Source organism: Rutidosis leptorrhynchoides, chromosome 4, assembly GCF_046630445.1.
Source record: "Rutidosis leptorrhynchoides isolate AG116_Rl617_1_P2 chromosome 4, CSIRO_AGI_Rlap_v1, whole genome shotgun sequence".
NCBI lineage: Eukaryota > Viridiplantae > Streptophyta > Magnoliopsida > Asterales > Asteraceae > Rutidosis > Rutidosis leptorrhynchoides.
The window spans coordinates 644,971,003-644,993,187 of record NC_092336.1 but is presented as its reverse complement, the minus strand read 5'-3'; positions in this window follow the sequence as shown (position 1 = coordinate 644,993,187).

Genomic DNA, 22,185 nt, shown 5'->3' with positions numbered 1-22,185 from the left:
ATAACTTTGTACACTTATGATAGATCTAGACTTTTGAGTTTTGGATCTTCAAGATCAAACTAAGAACTATGTTCTACAACTTAAGATCTTGATTTCATAAGTTCACTTTCAAGTTTGTAACTTATTATTAGTTTTAAAGTTCATATATGTGTTAGATCTAAGACTTTGATGTAACTTTGGTTCATCAAACTTCATACAACTCTTAAGTGAGTTGTGCTACATGTCTTAGACCTACACTTGTGTCATAATAGTCAAAACTTGGTTAATATTACTTTTACATTTCATGTATGTGTTGAATCTAAGACTTTGATGTAACTTTGGTTCATCAAAACACTTGCAACACTTAAGTGAGTTGTGCTTCATGTCTTAGACTTACGCTTGAGTTATGATGGTCAAACTTTGGTGAAAATGATGCAAACACATCAACGAGTTGTACACTTGAAGCTATATGCATCAAGGATGAGAACCGTGATAAGCATCGAACACCAAGAACCACCGGAACCTACTGACCCTACTGTTCTACTGTTTCTGTGTCTGACCCGTATGACCTGAGCTACTATAATTATGATTTTCAGATAGCTCTGTTCGAGTAGATAACTTTTCATATAGGACTCGTCTTAATCCGAGTTACGGTTTAGGATTTATGGCCCTCCGATCGTCACTATGTCCATTAAACGTTGTGCTAAAAATTCTGACCTAGTCGCACTTAGACCATCGCCACGGTCAAACGAAGACGAGTTTGCTTCTGTAATTTTTACCACACTTAAAGGACTCATAGATGGAGCCATGGCCACTGGTATTACCTTATTTCAGTAGGTGTAGAGGCCGTGGTGACTGACCGAACTCAGCCTTTGTTTTAAACTACTTTCATAAACGAAACCTACTTTACACCTTTTGTTTGATGATGAATGATGATGACCTTTAAGACCTTATTTACATACTTTTAAATCTATTCGGACGATTAACTGACTTAGTACTATTTGACTTAGGTTGAGGACCCATTTGGACAACCTTCATTACTTGCGTACTTTCTGAGTCATACTTTACCACTACTTTATCATTGTGAGTTATAGCATTCCCTTTTTACTTTAACTTATTTTGGGAACTGAGAATACATGCGGATTTTATGTTTTACATACTAGGCACGAGTACTTAAACTTATATATGTGTGGGTTATACAACGGCATAAACATTCCCTTTAGCTCGGTAACGTTTAATCATTGGTTTTTGAACCGTGAACGCGAATCTTAGATATGGATCCATAGGGTTTGACATCCCCACTCGGGCTAGTCGCGCTAGCATTTAATGAGTGTTTAATACTTCGTAAACATACGCACTTGCCAAATGTACTTTCAGGGGGTATAAACGTTAAGTTAGTTACCAAGTGCCCACAGTTAACATATACTTTATGATACTGTTTTGAAACGCTCTTTGTAGCACTGAAATCTCGTGGCCTACCTTACATACTGTTATACTTAAACTATAGCTCACCAACCTTTGTGTTGACATTTTTAAGCATGTTTTTCTCAGGTGCTTAAGGTTTGCTTCCGCTGTGTGCTAATCTTGTCGTAGACACCCGCTGCTCTAGTGTTATCACCGCATGAACTACTTTATCTTGCATTCAAACTTAATTACATTTGAAACTATGTTTTGTAATGACCTAAGGGTCACATACATTTATTCATGCTTGCTATTCGTAGAAGCATACTGTTGGTGTAAAACAATTGACGTCGGTTATGACGTCATCTTTTTATCGTGAATGCAACTTCTTTTATTACAGCATGTAGTACTTAACCTTGTAATGATCCTGTTGTTGATGATTCGTACACGATGGTTTTGTACGGGGCATCACATTTGGTATCAGAGCATTGTTTGTAGGGAATTAGGTTGCATTAGTGAGTCTAGACCGACCCGAGTAGGATTCACTAATAGGACTAATCTACAACTTGCTAGTTTACTTGTTTCCGCTGAACTTACTGCATGATGCTGCTTACTTTTACTGCTATATGCCGTATGCTACTACATGATTTCACTACCGTATGATATTACTTGCTTTCAATTGCATGCTACTTTTGTACGATTCGTTATTATTGCCATGCTACTTGTTGTTATACATGATTTAAACTGTTGGCTTAATACTTGCTTGCTTTATGACTTACTGACATGGAAAATTTATTTTTCCTTGTTCAGATGTCGGATGTTCTACCTGCTATCATTTTGGGCAGTTTAGACTCGTCAGCTACCCCACCTGCTGCTGCTGCCGACACACCGATCCCGATACGCACCAGTGACCCCGGCGCTTCATCTTCCGAAGCTAGTAGTAGTGCGCCGGCACCAGTGGCTACTATTGACGGACACGTGGACCCTACGGAGATTCTAACTCCGTCTGCTCCCGGACCCTCGGAGCCACAGCCCTGCATCGGTGGTGTTGTGATTCCCGCGGAGTTCGGGGAAGGGCCATTCCGTAACCATATGCGCATCCCGTGCCGACGCGCTCCTAATGGACATTTAGTGCCGATTCCGCCAGGCAGATACAGACAGATGATGGCCGCCCACGGACTGCCAGTTCAGCCACCAGTGCCACCACCACATGATTCGGATGACTCCTCATCCGCCGATTCTTCATCAGATGACTCTTCCTCAGACGACTCCAGTGATGATGAGGACCCTGCTGATGTACCTATTCAGCCACCCTCCACCCCGCCGAAGAAGCGGTATCGCTTCGACGGTACCATCATTCCGGGGATCAACGGAGGACGAGCCTTCACTGACGCGTTTGGTCGACGTCGTAGGTTACTGCTCGTAAGCGGCTTGTACCGTACCCTGCCGACCCACAAGTGCGTAAGACACCCCGTTACGTACTGACTATTTATAGAGCTGGAACGTCTGCACCCCGTTTCGTGCGGTCTGTACCACCCGCACCACCGGCGCCACCCGCACCACCTGCACAGCCTGCCCCACCATCTCCCTCTAACGAAGAACTGAGGAGGGAGGTGGGAATCCTCCGAGCTCGGGTTACTGAGCTCGAGGAGCAGTTGGCTCAGGTTTTAGATATCCTACACCCACCTTCACCGTAGGACCTTTTGTATTAGATTTCATGATGTAATCTAGTTGTAGTTTCATATTTCACTTATGTATTGTACGAATCTATCATGATGTATGAAACTTATTATTATTAATGAATGGAACTTTGCGTTAATTAATTCTTGCGCGATGTTCTATTTACATTACTGTACGATGATTCTGTGGTATTTGTACCTAGATGCTTTATTTAATAACATGTGATGTGTTGATTCCATGTTGGTTGTCGTATACATTATTATTATATATTGAATGCTGGATTTTGACTTGAGTCAAAAATTTTGTTTAGAACACCATGGCTAACGGTCGATCTACACCTACTGCTGCTCAAATTGAAGAGATGATCCAAGAACGTGTAGCCGCAGCCATTGCGGAAATGCAACCCCAAGCTCCACCGCCACCGCCACCACCATCGGTTATTCAACCCGTTCAAAATGGGTGTACGTACAAGGAATTCCAGAGCTGTAAACCACATAACTTCAGCGGCACTGAGGGACCGGTTGGTCTCACCATATGGTTCGAGAAACTTGAATCAGTATTTCGAGTTAGCAACTGTTCGGGGGACAGCAAAACCAAATTTGCTTCTTGCACGCTATCTGACGGCGCGCTCACATGGTGGAACACAATGGCACAGGCACAAGGCATTGATGAGGCGTATGCTACGCCATGGGAGGAATTTAAATGTGCCATGATTGAGGAGTATTGTCCGAGAACCTAAATCCAAAAGATGGAAATGGAATTCATGCAGTTAAAGGCCGTTAGGAACGACCTTGATGGTTACAACAGGAGATTTTTGGAACTAGCCCTGATGTGTCCGACAATGGTCACCCCAGAATTCAAGCGAATGGAGAGATACTTCTGGGGACTCCCTAAGAGCATTAAGGGAAACGTCACCTCATCCAAACCACCAAATGTTCCCGAAGCGATGCGCATGGTGCATACTTTAATGAATCAAATAACCATCGATGAACCGGAGAAAACTAAGTCTGAAGCGGGTACTAGTGAGAAGTGTAAATGGGATAACCACAACAACAACAACAACAACAGCGGAAGAAACTATGAACAGAACCCGGCGAAACGACATGAGGGTTTCAGAGGAAACAACAACGGTGGAAACCCCAACAATAACACCAACTCCAACCCGAACTACAAGGGAACCCTACCTCAATGCAAGAGGTGTTATAAACACCCCAATGGATATTGCAATGTTGTCTGCGAGAAGTGCCAACGGTCTGGGCATATTGGAAAAGACTGCAAGGTCACCACTTTGAATGGGAAGCCGAACCCCACAGGGCCAAGGAAGTGTTACGAATGCGGGCAGACAGGCCATTTCAGAAATGCGTGTCCAAATAAGCGAAAAGATGGCGGACCACCGCGCGCTAGAGCTTTCAATGTTAATGCAAGGGACGCACGCGAAAACCCCGACTTGGTGACAGGTATATTCAAAATCAACAATCTTTTAGCTTCTGTCTTGTTTGATACTGGTGCGGATAGAAGTTATGTATGTAGACATTTTTGCGATAAGATTAATTGGTCATTAGTCCCGTTAAAAGAGAGTATGCTTGTCGAGGTCGCCAATGGAAAACTTGAGAAAGTTGACCATATTAGTCGAGGAGCTATTATCAACATAGCTGGTGCAGATTTCGAAATTGATTTGATACCCATCAAATTAGGAAGTTTTGACGTGATCGTCGGTATGGATTGGTTGAGTAAGATAAGGGCTGATATTATCTGTGGAGATAAAGCACTTCGTATACCACAAGGAGATGGCGAGCCACTAGTTATCTATGTAGAGAGATGTACCTCGAAGTTGAACCTCATTAGTTGCGTGAAAGCGCAAAAGATTATGAAGAAGGGACGTCTTGCTGTCCTAGCGCATGTGAAAACAGTAGAAACTGAGGTGAAAAGTGTGAACGACGTTCGAATTGTGAACGAATTTTTCGATGTCTTCCCTGAGAAATTGCCGGGATTCCCGTCGCAGAGAGCAGTAGAGTTTCAAATTGACTTAGTGCCAGGAGCTGCACCTGTAGCTCACGTACCTTATAGACTCGCACCTTCCGAGATGCAAGAATTACAAAGTCAACTACAAGAACTACTTGACCGTGGATTTATCCAACCAAGTTTCTCGCCTTGGGGCACACCTGTTCTGTTTGTGAAGAAGAAGGATGGATCGTTCCGTGTATCGTCTACCGTGAACTCAACAAATTGACAATCAAGAATCGATATCCTCTACCCCGCATTGACGATCTTTTTGATCAACTACAAGGATCGAGCGTTTACTCGAAGATCGACTTATGATCCGGTTATCACCAGTTGAGAGTAAAGGAAAGTGACGTAATGAAAACCGCATTCAGGACTCGTTATGGTCATTATGAGTTTCTCGTGATGCCATTCGGTTTAACAAATGCACCTGCCGTGTTCATGGACCTCATGAATCGTGTCTGCAAGCCGTACTTGGATAGGTTCGTTATCGTCTTCATAGATGATATCCTCATCTACTCTAAGAGCGAAGAAGAGCATGAGAAATACCTCCGACTAGTACTTGAGCTCCTGAGACAAGAACAACTTTACGCCAAATTCTCCAAGTGTGAATTTTGGTTGAAGGAAGTACAATTTCTGGGTCATGTTGTGAGCGACCAGGGTATCAAAGTTGATCCCGCCAAGATTGAAGCCAGCAGCAAGTGGGAGACTCCCACTACTCCGACCCACATTCGCCAATTCCTAGGTCTCGCCGGTTACTACCGAAGGTTCATTGAAGGATTTTCTCTGATTGCGCGTCCTTTGACCGCACTGACTCACAAGGGTAAGAAGTTCATTTGGGAACCCGCACACGAATCAGCATTTCAAACTTGAAGAAGAAGTTAACCTCCGCACCTATCCTATCACTTCCCGAAGGCAGTGATGACTTTGTTGTTTATTGCGATGCTTCGAAGAGTGATTTTGGTTGTGTACTGATGTAACGATCAAAATTTATTGCCTATGCCTCCCGCCAATTGAAGATTCACGAGCGGAACTACACTACTCACAATCTCGAACTTGGAGCCGTTGTCTTCGCGCTCAAATTGTGGAGACACTATCTTTATGGAACTAAGAGCACTATCTTCACCGATCACAAGAGTCTCCAACATATATTCGATCAGAAGCAACTAAATATGAGACAGTGTCGATGGATCGAGATGCTCAACGACTACGATTGTGAACTTTGTTATCATCCTGGCAAGGCCAATGTTGTAGCTGACGCTTTAAGCCGAAAGGAGAGGACGGCACCTCTTCGTGTTAGGGCTCTGAACATCACCATCCATTCGAACCTCAACAGCCAGATCAGAGTAGCCCAAGATGAGGCTCTCAAGGAGGAGAATATATCTCACGAACATTTGAACATACTTGTCTCTCGATTCGAGGTTAGGGAGTCTGGACTCCGATGTTATGCCGGAAGAATTTGGGTACCTTATTATGGAGATCTACGGAACCTTATACTTGATGAAGCACACAAATTGAGGTATTCGATTCATCCTGGAGCGGGCAAGATGTACCACGACCTTAAAGAACAGTATTGGTGGCCGAATCTTAAGAAGGACGTTGCGACTTATGTTGGTAAGTGTTTGACTTACTCGAAGGTTAAAGCCGAGCATCAGAGACCTTCTGGATTACTTCAACAACCGGAAATCCCACAATGGAAGTGGGAAAGGATAACGATGGATTTTATCACCAAGCTACCGAAGACGGTGGGCGGATACGATACCATCTGGGTTATCGTTGACCGTCTTACCAAATCTGCACACTTTCTAGCGATGAAGGAAACAGATACAATGGAGAGACTTGCTCAACTATACATCAAGGAGGTTGTATCTCGTCATGGTGTACCTTTATCGATCATCTCGGATCGCGATCCCCGTTTTGCTTCCAGATTTTGGCGTTCTTTACAAGAAGCCATGAGAACTCGTCTTGACATGAGTACTGCGTATCATCCACAGACTGACGGACAAAGTGAACGAACGATTCAGACCTTGGAGGACATGTTGCGTGCATGTGTCATTGATTTCAGAAAGGCCTGGGAAAGGCATTTGCCACTCGCCGAATTCTCGTACAACAACAGTTATCACTCGAGCATTAATGCCGCACCTTTTAAAGCATTGTATGGTTGCAAGTGCCGATCTCCTATTTGGTGGGCCGAAGTAAGCGAAAAGCAAATCACCGGACCCGAGGTAGTCCATGAAACGGCGGAAAAGATTGCTCAGATTCAAGCTAGACTTAAGACTGCCCGTGATCGCCAAAAGAGTTATGCTGATCTTAAACGTAAGGACTTTGAATTCAACGTAGGCGACCGTGTAATGTTAAAGGTTTCACCTTGGAAGGGTGTGATTTGTTTTGGAAAACGTGGAAAGTTAAACTCGCGATACATTGGTCCTTTCGAAATTTTGGAACGTGTTGGACCCGTTGCTTACCGTTTAGATCTTCCAGCACAATTGAGCTCAGTTCATCCTACCTTCCACGTGTCAAACTTGAAGAAGTGTCTTGCTGCACCCGAACTTATCATACCACTGGAAGAACTTACAATTGATGACAAACTCCACTTTGTGGAGGAACCTGTTGAGATTATGGACTGTGAGGTCAAAACTTTGAAACGCAATAAGATTCTAATCGTCCGAGTGTGATGGAATGCCAAACGAGGACCTGAGTTTACTTGGGAGCGAGAGGATCAAATGATGCGGAAGTATCCTCACCTTTTCCCGACTCCTCCATCTACCTCAGCTTAAAATTTCGGGACGAAATTCTCTTTAACAGGTGGGTAATGTAACGACCCTGGATTTTCCAACGTTTATTTATTAATAATTATTATTATTAATACGTGTGATTAAACGAATGTATGTTACTACATTTACATGTTGCCATGATTGATCATACATGACTTGAATGCCCAAAACGTCTTTGTAACACACGAAACTTTCACGAATAATATTTTCACATATTATTTACATTCATGATTAAGGTTTATTAATCATTTTAATTAACTATGGTGATTAGTTAGTTACTTGGGCTTTAATTGGATTTATTTGTTAATTAATGGAACTTGGGCTTGTTTAATGTTAATGGACTCATGAATATAGGCTTATAAGCCCACCCTACACCTTATTGGATTAACTAGCCCATTTTTACAACATGTAAGTATTACTTGTAAGTGTAACTAGTTAGTTTAAGCACATGGAATCTAGTTAGCACCTTATCCCCATGAACTAACACCTAATGACCAACTTTTTCAAGCTTTTCATGCTAGTGACCAAAGAACACTTCCCCCTCCCCCTTGGAGCTGCTGACCGTCGGCCTTTGTGACCTAGATGGGTGTTTTTTGTTTCAAATTTCATTAACATATCTACTTGTAAACTTCATTCTTTCCAAAACACATTTACTTGCATTTCCCTCTCAAGCTTTTTCTCTCATTTTACTTTCTAAATTGTAAGTAACTTGAAGACTTTTTCTCTTCTTCTTTTCTTTCTAAAACCGTGACCATACACACCCTTAATCATCATCATTCTTTGTTTGTTTCAATCTTTTGTTACTTGTGTTGATTACTAGTAGTTGTTTGTTACTTACTTACTTGGTTTCAAGAATCAAACTTACTAGTTTCATTCTTCTTTTATCTTGTTTTTACAAGAACACTCAAGAACATAAACTTACTAGTTTATGTTCTACACTTAATGTATCAAAAGATTGTAAGTTCATAGTTGTTAAACTCATACTTGTAATTCATGTTAGTAAACTTTAAAGTTTACTTTCTTAAAGATCAAACTTTGGTTTGAATCTTTGAAGTATGAACAACAATGAACTAGTTACTTGCTTATTTAGTTTACTACTTCATTTACTTGCACTTTAATTTTATGATTTTGGTTGTTGTTGGTCAAGTACTACAAGTTAGTCTTGATCTCATTTCTCTTGAACTAAAAGTTAACTTTACTAGTTCAAGAACATGTAAATGAAACTTTTTAATTATAACTTTGTACACTTATGATAGATCTAGACTTTTGAGTCTTGGATCTTCAAGATCAAACTAAAAACTATGTTCTACAACTTAAGATCTTGATTTCATAAGTTCACTTTCAAGTTTGTAACTTATTATTAGTTTTAAAGTTCATATATGTGTTAGATCTAAGACTTTGATGTAACTTTGGTTCATCAAACTTCATACAACTCTTAAGTGAGTTGTGCTATATGTCTTAGACCTACACTTGTGTCATAATAGTCAAAACTTGGTTAATATTACTTTTACATTTCATGTATGTGTTGAATCTAAGACTTTAATGTAACTTTGGTTCATCAAAACACTTGCAACACTTAAGTGAGTTGTGCTTCATGTCTTAGAATTATGCTTGGGTTATGATGGTCAAACTTTGGTGAAAATTATGCAAACACATCAACGAGTTGTACACTTGAAGCTATATGCATCAAGGATGAGAACCGTGATAAGCATCGAACACCAAGAACCACCGGAACCTACTGACCCTACTGTTCTACTGTTTCTGTGGCTGACCCGTACGTCCTAGGCTACTATAATTATGATTTTCAGATAGCTCTATTCGAGTAGATAACTTTTCATATAGGACACGTCTTAATCCGAGTTACGGTTTAGGATTTATGGCCCTCCGATCGTCACTATGTCCATTTAACGTTGTGCTGAAAATTCTGACCTACTCGCACTTAGACCGTCGCCACGGTCAAACGAAGATGAGTTTGCTTCTGTAATTTTTACCACACTTAAAGGACTCATATACGGAGCCATGGACACTGGTCTCACCTTATTTCAGTAGGTGTAGAGACCGTGGTGACTGATCGAACTCAGCCTTTGTTTTAAACTACTTTCATAAACGAAACCTACTTTACACCTTTTGTTTGATGATGAATGATGATGACCTTTAAGGCCTTATTTACATACTTTTAAACCTATTCGGACGATTTACTGACTTAGTACTATTTGACTTAGGTTGAGGACCCGTTTGGACAACCTTCATTACTTGCTTACTTTCCGAGTCAAACTTTACCGCTACTTTATCATTGTGAGTTATAACATTCCCTTTTTACTTTAACTTATTTTGGGAACTGAGAATACATGCAGATTTTATGTTTTACATACTAGGCACGAGTACTTAAACTTATATATGTGTGGGTTATACAACGGCATAAACATTCCCTTTAGCTTGGTAACGTTTAATCATTGGTTTTTGAACCGTGAATGCGAATCTTAGATATGGATCCAAAGGGTTTGACATCCCCAATCGGGCTAGTCGCGCTAGCATTTAACGAGTGTTTAATACTTCGTAAACATACACACTTGCCAAGTGTACTTTCAGGGGGTATAAACGTTAAGTTAGTTACCAAGTGCCCACGGTTAACATATACTTTATCATACTGTTTTGAAACGCTCTTTGTAGCACTGAAATCTCGTGGCCTACCTTACATACTGTTATACTTAAACTATAGCTCACCAATCTTTGTGTTGACATTTTTAAGCATGTTTTTCTCAGGTGCTTAAGGTTTGCTTCCGCTGTGTACTAGTCTTGCCGTAGACACCCACTGCTCTAGTGTTATCACCGCATGAACTACTTTATCTTGCATTCAAACTTAATTACATTTGAAACTATGCTTTGTAATGACCTAAGGGTCACATACATTTATTCATGCTTGCTATTCGTAGAAGCATACTGTTGGTGTAAAACAATTGACGTCGGTTATGACGTCATCTTTTTATCGTGAATGCAACTTCTTTTATTACAGCATGTAGTACTTAACCTTGTAATGATAATGTTGTTGATGATTCGTACACGATGGTTTTGTACGGGGCATCACAAGGCGTCTCTGTGTTATATGCATGTACTCCTAAATCCGCGCACGATATATGCATATCGGGTTGCGCATTCAACATTCTTGTCGCATGCCATGTGTGCCTAAGGGTATAGTCGCGTACATATAGGTGCGCCTATACCATTGGATGCGACCATTGTTAAATTGTCAGCCTAGGAATATATCAATCTAAATTTGCTTTCCTTAATTGATGCAAGTTAGTTTTGGAAAAAGTTGCATGAATCTGGTGTTTGTATCCTAATACAACTCTGATTGCTAGTCAATTAATACAAGCCCCTAAAATCCATAAGCCGAATACGTTCTTACGTAATAGCATACAAGTTGTTCGAATTAACATTCGAACAATAACCACATTTTCTAAGGCTTTCATGTATGTCATAGGAACCGTGAATCATTCATGCCTTCGGCCACTCAATAATGTATGTTGGATAGTTGGTGGACTTATTAACATTCAGCCACCAAAATCTTTATGATTCCCGTATGTGTTATCTACGGCGTTAGTCAGATGTTTGAATCTTATTTTGTCCTTAAAATGTAACTATTGCACTCAAATATATGTTTTCCTTAATCTGTGAAAATATGCTTGATCATTAGTCCGTCTGTAATGGTGCCAAGAAACGCACGTTGCTTCCAATGTGGCATGAATCCAATGCCTCACTTTGAAGTATCAATGTGTTGCTTTGTGCGTTTGGCATGCGTGTGTTGGTAAGCAACGTAACAAGCAACGCGTGTTGCTTTTGTTTTTTTTAATTTTTTTATTATTTTAAAAATATTATTTTTATCACTTTTTAATATTTAACCCAATTATATTTTAACACATTATAACAATACTCTTAAATCACACCAAAACTCACACCACTACTCCACATAAAAACTCACACATCCTAGTCATCAAAAAAGTACAAAAATAACTCACACCACCAACTCACGCCCTCTACCACTACAAATAGTTTTAACTGTAGCAGAACTCGATTCGTTTTTGAAAGGACCCGTCCTAATCCATCCGGATGAAGTCCATATTGATTATAAACGATTCACAACAGTTGATTACATCGCGAGGTACTTGACCTCTATATGATACATTTTACAAACATTGCATTCGTTTTGAAAAGAGAATCTTTCATTACATCTGAAGTTGACAGACATGCATACCATTTCATAATATATCCAACTATAATTGACTTAATAATGATCTTGATAAACTCAACGACTTGAATGCAACGTCTTTTGAAATATGTCATGAATGACTCCAAGTAATATCTTTAAAATGATCAAATGCACAACGGAAGATTTCTTTCGTACCTGAGAATAAACATGCTTTCAAGTGTCAACCAAAAGGTTGGTGAGTTCATTAGTTTAGCATAAATAATCATTTCATAATTTTAATAGACCACAAGATTTCATATTTCCAATTCTCATAAACATGCGTCCCATACATAGAGACAAAAATATCATTCATATGGATTGAACACCTGGTAACCGACATTCACAATATGCATATAAGAATATCCCCATCATTCCGGGATCCTCCTTCGGACATGATATTAATTTCAAAGTACTAAAGCAACCGGTACTTTGGATGGGGCTTGTTGGGCCCGATAGATCTATCTTTAGAGTTCGCGTCAATTAGGGTGTCTGTTCCCTAATTCTTAGATTACCAGACTTAATAAAAAGGGGCATATTCGATTTCAATAATTCAACCATATAATGTAGTTTCATTTACTCGTGTCTATTTCGTAAAACAGTTATAAAAGCTGCACATGTATTCTCAGCCCAAAAATATAAAGGGTAAAAAGGCAAATGAAACTCACCATACTGTATTTTGTAGTAAAAATACATATTACGACATTGAACAAAATGTAGGGTTGGCCTCGGATTCACGAACCTATATCAATTATATATATATATATATATATATTAACACATATACTTAACATGTAATAATAATCAACTAGTTTATATATATTCCTTATTTAATTTAGTAATTTATCTGTTATTTAAAAATTTATATATATATATATATATATATATATATATATATATATATATATATATATAGTGTAGTAGTTGTATAAAATTTATACTAGATTACAAGTAGAATACATATATTTTATTTATTATATCTTAACTTATGTTTTATCTACATTTATTTTGTATATACATTTAAAGTAATTAATTTTTATAGTTATATCAATGTATATATATACATATATAATTAGCATTATATCAATAATTTGTTATATGTATCATTTATATAAAAATATGTTTAATATATAATTATGTGTAATAAAGATATGTGTTTATATGTATAGTATCTATTTGTCATAAAAAAAATAATGATAGTAATAATAATAATAATAATAATAATAATAATAATAATAATAATAATAATAATAATAATAATAATACTAATTATAGTTATAATAATAATAATAATAATAATAATAATAATAATAATAATAATAATAATAATAATAATAATAATAATAATAATAATAATAATAATAATAATAATAATAATAATAATAATAATAATGATAATATTTAATGATAAGAGTACGCATTTTATATTAGGGTTCCCAAAACAGATCGATATATTCGAAGACAGAGGAAGAGGAAGAATATGATCTAGGGTTCTTCAATTCATCAATCAGACCAGTTAATCCAGAAATACTTTGCTATACAGTAGATTACTGGTTCATCATCATCTTCGTTCGAGTATCATCCCACACGAATACCCGTTCATCAATACCAATCTTTATTGTATCCGGATCATCATCTTAGCATCCTTCATCGATTGATCAGGTAATTGTTTTGTTATTATTCTTTTAATCTCTTCACTCCTTTATAGATTTATTCTGTATTTTAATTATTTATTTATTTATTTATTTATTTCTTTTGAATCGAATCTGATCATTAAAGATGGAAAGATTTTATATGATGTTGATGATGAATCAGAATGTTTTAAAATAGGTGGTGATGGTGATTGGTTAGAAGGTTTGATTGAACGGAAAGAATAAAATAACCCTAATTAGATACTGTAATCGTGTAACAGTTACATGGGATTTGCAGGTCTGATGATAGTTGTTTGTAGGGTTCTGATTGAAACTCGATGAGTTTACAAAGCCTACGTCGATTGCAACAGGTATGGTCCCTTTTTATTCATCAGGAAGGATTGCCAAGTTATGATTCAGTCAAACAGGTATATATATTTATATGATAAGTTTTGATTTCTCTTACAGACACAATTTGGTTTGGATTATAATTAACAATTAAAGTCTTTATGCTTTTGAGTTTACTAACTGTTTTTACATTCTAACAGTTTATGAGATTAGTTTGTGGTTTCATTATAATGAGATTATGGGTAACGTTGCTTCAAAGAAAAAGTTAATTTGTACGAATACTTATTATATGCCAATTGTGTTGTTGTTAGTGTAAGGTATAATAGATGGAATCTGTGTTATAGAAGAACATGAAAAATTGTTTGTGATTGGAACAAGGTTGCTTGGGCTTTGTCACTGTAATAACCTCAGGACCCTGTAACTATCTCTTTTGTAAACAACTTTTGGAGCATAGAGGAAGGTAATATATTATGTATTTGTATCCATTCACATTAATTAGTTTAAGTGACATCTTGCATATCTATTAATCATACTTTTACCCTTTTTTTATTATTATATATATTTACATATATATATATATATATATATATATATATATATATATATATATATATATATATATATATATATATATATATATATATATATATATATATATATATATATATATTTATATGTTTTGTTATGTGCTTAAATCAAAGGAAAAGATAGAGATGGTTGTTTATTCTTGTTTCAATAATAGAGATGTGTATATATATAAAGTGTTCTAATAATGAGATGTATGAATGTAAGTGGGGTTACTTGATAACCCAAGTCAAAAGTTGAAAACATATTAGTGATAATGCAATGTACGTTGGATACATATATAAGTTAAATATTGTGATCAATCAACAATAGTAATATTCAAATTCAATTCACCACATACTATACCATATATAATATATAATATATTATCAAGTTGTAAATCACAGTGCATGAATTGGATGGGATCGAATGATAATTGGATGTGGGGAAAGATCAAAGAATTTGATGGCGATATGTATATATATACGTGTAACGTGTGTTTATATATATAATTAATAAAACGTGTGAATAAAGGGGTATTCTTAGCCGTCATCAATTATCTTTATATTCCTATATTTATTTAAATCTTCATAAGTTTACATTGAACTTTATTTAATAACAATCAATGATCAACGTTTTAATATCATTTACTAATTAAATTAAAAAGAATCTATGTATATAAACACGTTTTAAATAACACGTTTCATTATATCGTAAGTTATCTACATATTTAATTCTAACAGATAAATCATATATTAATTCCAATTATATTTGTAATTGATATATATATATATATATATATTTATATACAACTAATTGTTCGTGAATCGTTGGAAATATTCAAAGGGTAAATGAATACATTAAAACGGTTCAAAAGTTTTGAGACTCAACTTTACAGACTTTGCTTATCGTGTCGAAATCATATAAAGATTAAAGTTTAAATTTGGTCGGAAATTCCCGGGTCATCACAGTACCTACCCGTTAAACAAATTTCGTCCCGAAATTTGAGTGAGGTGGTCATGGCTAATAATAAAAATGTTTTCATGACGAATATGAGTTGATAAATTGAGTTTTCATCATTACAGAATAATACAGATAAAAATAATTCGATTATTCGAAGAGCACGAATGAAACTATCTTGAGAGAGGTCCCAACGGGCATCGTCCACCTTCGCCCAAAAACTTGCCCAAATTTTTAGCCCTTAGTAAAATAAATAAAAAAATTTCAATGGCTATCCCAACGGTCACTTTTACACTATAAAAACACCAACCACATTTTATACACTCAAACATATATTTCCTTTATATTTCCACCTTTCTCAAAAATTAAAATCAAACACTCCCAAACTGTAAAATGTTAACACTTCCCCCAATGATTGTTTCATTCGATGTACATTATGGAGGTGATTTCCGTAATCAAATGAAGGAATATGAGTGGGGCGACAGTATTTCTTTTGAAGATATCGACATTCGTGATGTTGGTTTACAAGATTTGCTATCATTTCTGAAGGAAAAAGTTCCATGTGAATTTACGTCTGTGTTCTTTTATAAGGACGATTATGATGCAGATTGTAGGGCAAGTTTTCTGTGTACCGATGATCAATGGTACTTTATAAAAGATACCATTGAAGATCGCGGTAAACGCATTTCTTTGTATGCGGTTCTTGAAGATGAAGAGACGTTGGGTTATCGTTACCTCGATGAATCAGCGGAAGCAGCAGTTGAGGCATCAAGAGAGATACCGATGTCTCCAGAGTACCTCACGGATGGTGAAATGACTGGTGAACGCTACTTTGCAGATGACAATTGACGACGACGAGTAGTTTGATTGTAATCTTTAAAATTTTTTTTTTTTTAATTGTCGTGATGTTTTAATTTTTAATTATTGTAATTTCAGTGTTGCTGTCGAGTTTCATATCTTCCTTTATGTTTCGAAGCTCTTCGTCTTTTTAATCTCCTCTCGATCTCTAGTAAAACGAGTAATGGTCTAGAATTTGTAAGTATGGAGTTTCGAATGAATTTAATGTTATAATCAAGAAAGAACGTAATAGCACGATTTGATTCGTCAAATTACCAGAATCATTGAGAATAGAGCGATCAAGAATATACTTTCTTGATATATTCAGAAGTTAATTAGACTGAAAGAGTTATGTAACATGACACATGATGGTGGTATGATCTACTGTGAACCATCATGTCCCATTAGAACTCAGCATGACTTACTGTAATATAATCACGTTGATCAAGTGTCATTATATTATACTAACTCATGCATCAGTTCCCAACATTACTTCAATAATATTCGTATTTTAAGCTTGAAAGTTTACAGAATATAGAAACTAACAGTTTCTATATGATGTAACACTGATAGCACAAAGAGATAAATGATTTCAGATAAGAATATTTATGAAAATATCTTTAGAAATATGGAGGATATTTATAAATGGATATACGATGATATCTTGGAATTTCTAATATCGATGGATGATGAAGAAGATTTATCCGTAAGGGTTTAGATTCGGAAGCAAGGTATTCGCTAAAGATTTCATCAGAAACAGAATCATTTGGATTCTTTAAAGTCAAACTTATTCCTTGTGGTTTGTCCACGGCTTCCTTCATGGTTTCGCATAATCCGCTTTTCGGTACTAAATTTTCTATTGAATGTTTCCAATATAATGATACACAGGAAGCACGAAGAGGTATATAATTTCGGACTAGAATATTTATGAAAATATCCTCAGAAATATCGAAGATATTGATGATGATATTTTGGAATTTCTAAGTTCGATAGTTAATGGAGAAAAATTTTTCCGCAAGATTTTAACATGAATTCGGAGCAAGATATTCTCTAAAGATTTCAACGGATCCAGAATTACTTGAATCCTTTGAATATAGGGTTTGGTCCTTGTATTTGTCCTTGGTCTCCTTCATGGGTAACTCAATCTGTTTTTAAATACCAAATTTTCTATCGAACGTTCCTAACACTCTTTTCTTTATCATCAAACTTTTGGTCGTTTAGACCATCTACCATTTTTCTGTTTCCTCTGCGTTTAATGCTATGATATCTGAATCATCGGTTATTAATCCGAGGTGGTTTCAGGAAAATTTGTGTTTTTAGATAATTAAACGCTGATGATAATATGATGGAATATGTAAGAATTCTCCGGTATCAAAAGGGTAATCGTATATATCAGGATTATAGTAAGGCTACTTCGAATGAAAAGTCGAAGTTGACTTGCTGGAGATGTGACAAAATTGGCTACCTTGAAAAGGGATCTCAAAGTTATTTTTGCTAATAAATGTCAAAGGATCAGACGCGGCTACGGGTTAAACTTTTACTCAGTTGTCGAGAGTTTCTCAGGTGCATAACAATATGTATCAATCTTTTCTTCCGTAGATGGAGTGCGGTTGATTCATCCTCTCGATTGAGGTGTTTTCAAGAATCATGAAAGGTTTGAACGCTGATTGTAATCGTCAAGATACAAATGAAATTTAAGATGAAATCAAGTGGCAAACTTGAAGAATTGTTTAGTTTCATATATTATAGTCAATATTTTAATTCATTTTAATTGTCCAATGTTGGTAGTCCATAGTTGGTAGTCCACAGTTAGCAATTCAATAATTCATACATTGTTTAATATATAATATTCGAATTAATTAATATGTATCGTGACCCGTATTCGTCTCAGACTCGATCACAACTCAAAGTATATATATTATTATAGAATCAACCTCAACCCTGTATAGAGAACTCGATCATTACTGCATATAGAGTGTCTATGGTGGTTCCAAATAATATATATAGATGCGTCGATATGATATGTCAAAACCTTGCATACATGTCCCGATATTTAAAGTGCGTAAAATAAATAACAGAAATTAAATAACGATAAATAAAGTGCGTAAAGTAAATAACAGAAATTAAATGACGATAAATAAAATTGCGAGAATGTAAATTGCGATAATTAAATTGCGATAAATAAACTGCTATAAATAAAAAATGTAATCAGTTAGCTAGGAACAGTTAGCTAGGATCTTGTTAGCGTGGTTTCTTAATAAAATTTCATGTTGTAAATTAGTCTGTTTCTAATCAATTTTTATTGTGTTTATTATTTCTTCATTATGCCACTTGTTGGATTCTGGTAAGTCAAAATCCAAATATGAAATTGAATTTGAATGAAAATGGTTATTCTGTGGTGAACGGATTCGTATATCGGTAGATGTAAATAGGATAGTAAATGACTGTTGAATCAGATTCGAAGAATGTACAGTGTAACTTATTAATGCGAAATCTAAATATTCCTCGGGTATTACCTACCCGTTAAAAATATTTTCACCATTAACAGTTTGTATAATAAAAATTTTAATTACAATCTTTATGAAAATATATATACATATATATTTTCTTCAGACGTAATTACGGATTTAATGAGTCAATGTGATATTAATCTCATTTGGTTTACCATTAGAACTAGAATACATAATCTCTAAAACATTAGAAATTACATAATCGCCATGTCGAACGTAGATAACTGATGTAGAACAATTCGTAGAATGATAATTATACTCGAGGTACAGAATGAGATTTTGAGGCATGGATTGTTGGTGGTAATGGTGCTGTTACTGATGGTACTGTTGGCGCCGGTGATGTTGTTGAAGCTGGTACATTTTGCACCATATTTTCCAAATTGATTACTCGAGTGGAAGTTCGTTGACTTCTTGTATTACTCCGGGATGATTGTCGGTCAGAACAAGTGGATGAATAAGGTTTAGAATCTGAGTTATGATATAGTCGTGGCGAGATATTCGGGAAATGAGGGTGAAAGTGATGTTACGAATAGGTTCGCCGGTAAGTGCTTCAGGTTCTTCGCCAAAAGGTGAATTCGATTAGTGGAAGGGATCGTCTTCTGCGCGTCTCCATTGATTAAGTCGACTACGAATCCATCAGATGAATTGGGGATGGATGATTGGTTGATTCATTCTGGTGACACTGCTTTCGGAGCTTAGGTGAACATCCATGTCGGAATAGCTGTCGGAATAACTATCGGAATAGATATCGAAATCTGAGGGACTCGAACTTGTTGAGGGATTCAACTCGTACGATCAGATGAAGGATTTTCGATAAGAAATAGATTATAGGATATAGATTAGTACCCTGCAATACATAATTTACATATGTATATATAATACTAAAATCCCATAAGTTACAGAGGAATCTACGGAAGTTGTCAGGCAAAGTCTACAGTAACAGATACGCTAAGATATGAATTAGCAGATACACTAAGATACGAATTTTGTCTTTACACTATTCATGCAATCATTGCAGTAATATGTGTCTAGACTAAGAATGATAAGCAGGTAATTTCCTAAGGATGATAAACAGATGATTTCCAACAAAAATGATAAGCAAAACTTTTGACATGCAGACACGGTCGAAGTCCAGTCTCACTAATGCCTCCTAACGACTTATCAATTAGACACACTAATGCAGACCTGGTTCGCTACGACCTCTGCTCTGATACCAACTGAAAGGACCCATCCTAATCCATCCGGACGAAGTCCATATTGATTATAAACGATTCACAACAGTTGATTACATCGCGAGGTACTTGACCTCTATATGATACATTTTACAAACATTGCATTCATTTTGAAAAGACAATCTTTCATTACATCTGAAGTTGACAGACATGCATACCATTTCATAATATATCCAACTATAATTGACTTAATAATGATCTTGATAAACTCAACGACTTGAATGCAACGTCTTTTGAAATATGTCATGAATGACTCCAAGTAATATCTTTAAAATGATCAAATGCACAGCGGAAGATTTCTTTCGTACCTGAGAATAAACATGCTTTCAAGTGTCAACCAAAAGGTTGATGAGTTCATTAGTTTAGCATAAATAATCATTTCATAATTTTAATAGACCACAAGATTTCATATTTCCAATTCTCATAAACATGCGTCCCATACATAGAGACAAAAATATCATTCATATGGATTGAACACCTGGTAACCGACATTCACAATATGCATATAAGAATATCTCCATCATTCCGGGATCCTCCTTCGGACATGATATTAATTTTGAAGTACTAAAGCATCCGGTACTTTGGATGGGTCTTGTTGGGCCCGATAGATCTATCTTTAGAGTTCGCGTCAATTAGGGTGTATGTTCCCTAATTCTTAGATTACCAGACTTAATAAAAAGGGGCATATTCGATTTCGATAATTCAACCATATAATGTAGTTTCATTTACTCGTGTCTATTTCGTAAAACAGTTATAAAAGCAGCGCATGTATTCTCAGCCCAAAAATATAAAGGGTAAAAAGGCAAATGAAACTCACCATACTGTATTTTGTAGTAAAAATACATATTACGACATTGAACAAAATGTAGGGTTGACCTCGGATTCACGAACCTATATCAAGTATATATATATATTAACACATATACTTAACATGTAATAATAATCAACTAGTTTATATATATTCCTTATTTAATTTAGTAATTTATTTGTTATTTAAAAAGTTATATATATATATATATATATATATATATATATATATATATATATATATATATATATATATATATATATATATATATATATATATATATATATATATATTTAGTGTAGTAGTTGTATAAAATTTATACTAGATTACAAGTAGAATACATATATTTTATTTATTATATCTTAACTTATGTTTTATCTACATTTATTTTGTATATACATTTAAAGTAATTAATTTTTATAGTTATATCAATGTATATATATACATATATAATTAGCATTATATCAATAATTTGTTATATGTATCATTTATATAAAAATATGTTTAATATATAATTATGTGTAATAAAGATATGTGTTTATATGTATAGTATCTATTTGTCATAAAAAAAATAATGATAGTAATAATAATAATAATAATAATAATAATAATAATAATAATAATAATAATAATAATAATAATAATAATAATAATAATAATAATAATACTAATTATAGTTATAAAAATAATAATAATAATAATAATAATAATAATAATAATAATAATAATAATAATAATAATAATAATAATAATAATAATAATAATAATAATAATAATAATGATAATATTTAATGATAAGAGTACGCGTTTTATATTAGGGTTCCCAAAACAGATCGATATATTCGAAGACAGAGGAAGAGGAAGAATACGATCTAGGGTTCTTCAATTCATCAATCAGATCAGTTAATCCAGAAATTCTTCGGTATACAGTAGATTACTGGTTCATCATCATCTTCGTTCGAGTATCATCCCACACGAATACCCGTTCATCAATACTATAACAACCCTCACTTTTTGACTTCTGAAATTACTGAAATGCCCCTAGGGTTTACTGTCTGACTATACGTATTAATTATTTAAGGGTTGTTATATACACAATCAATTTAACGTTGACCAAATAATAAATTTTTATTCGACACTCACTGCTAATTAAAATTTATGCATTTCAGTAATATTATTTATAACTATTAATCTATAAGTAATAAATAAAAAGTGAC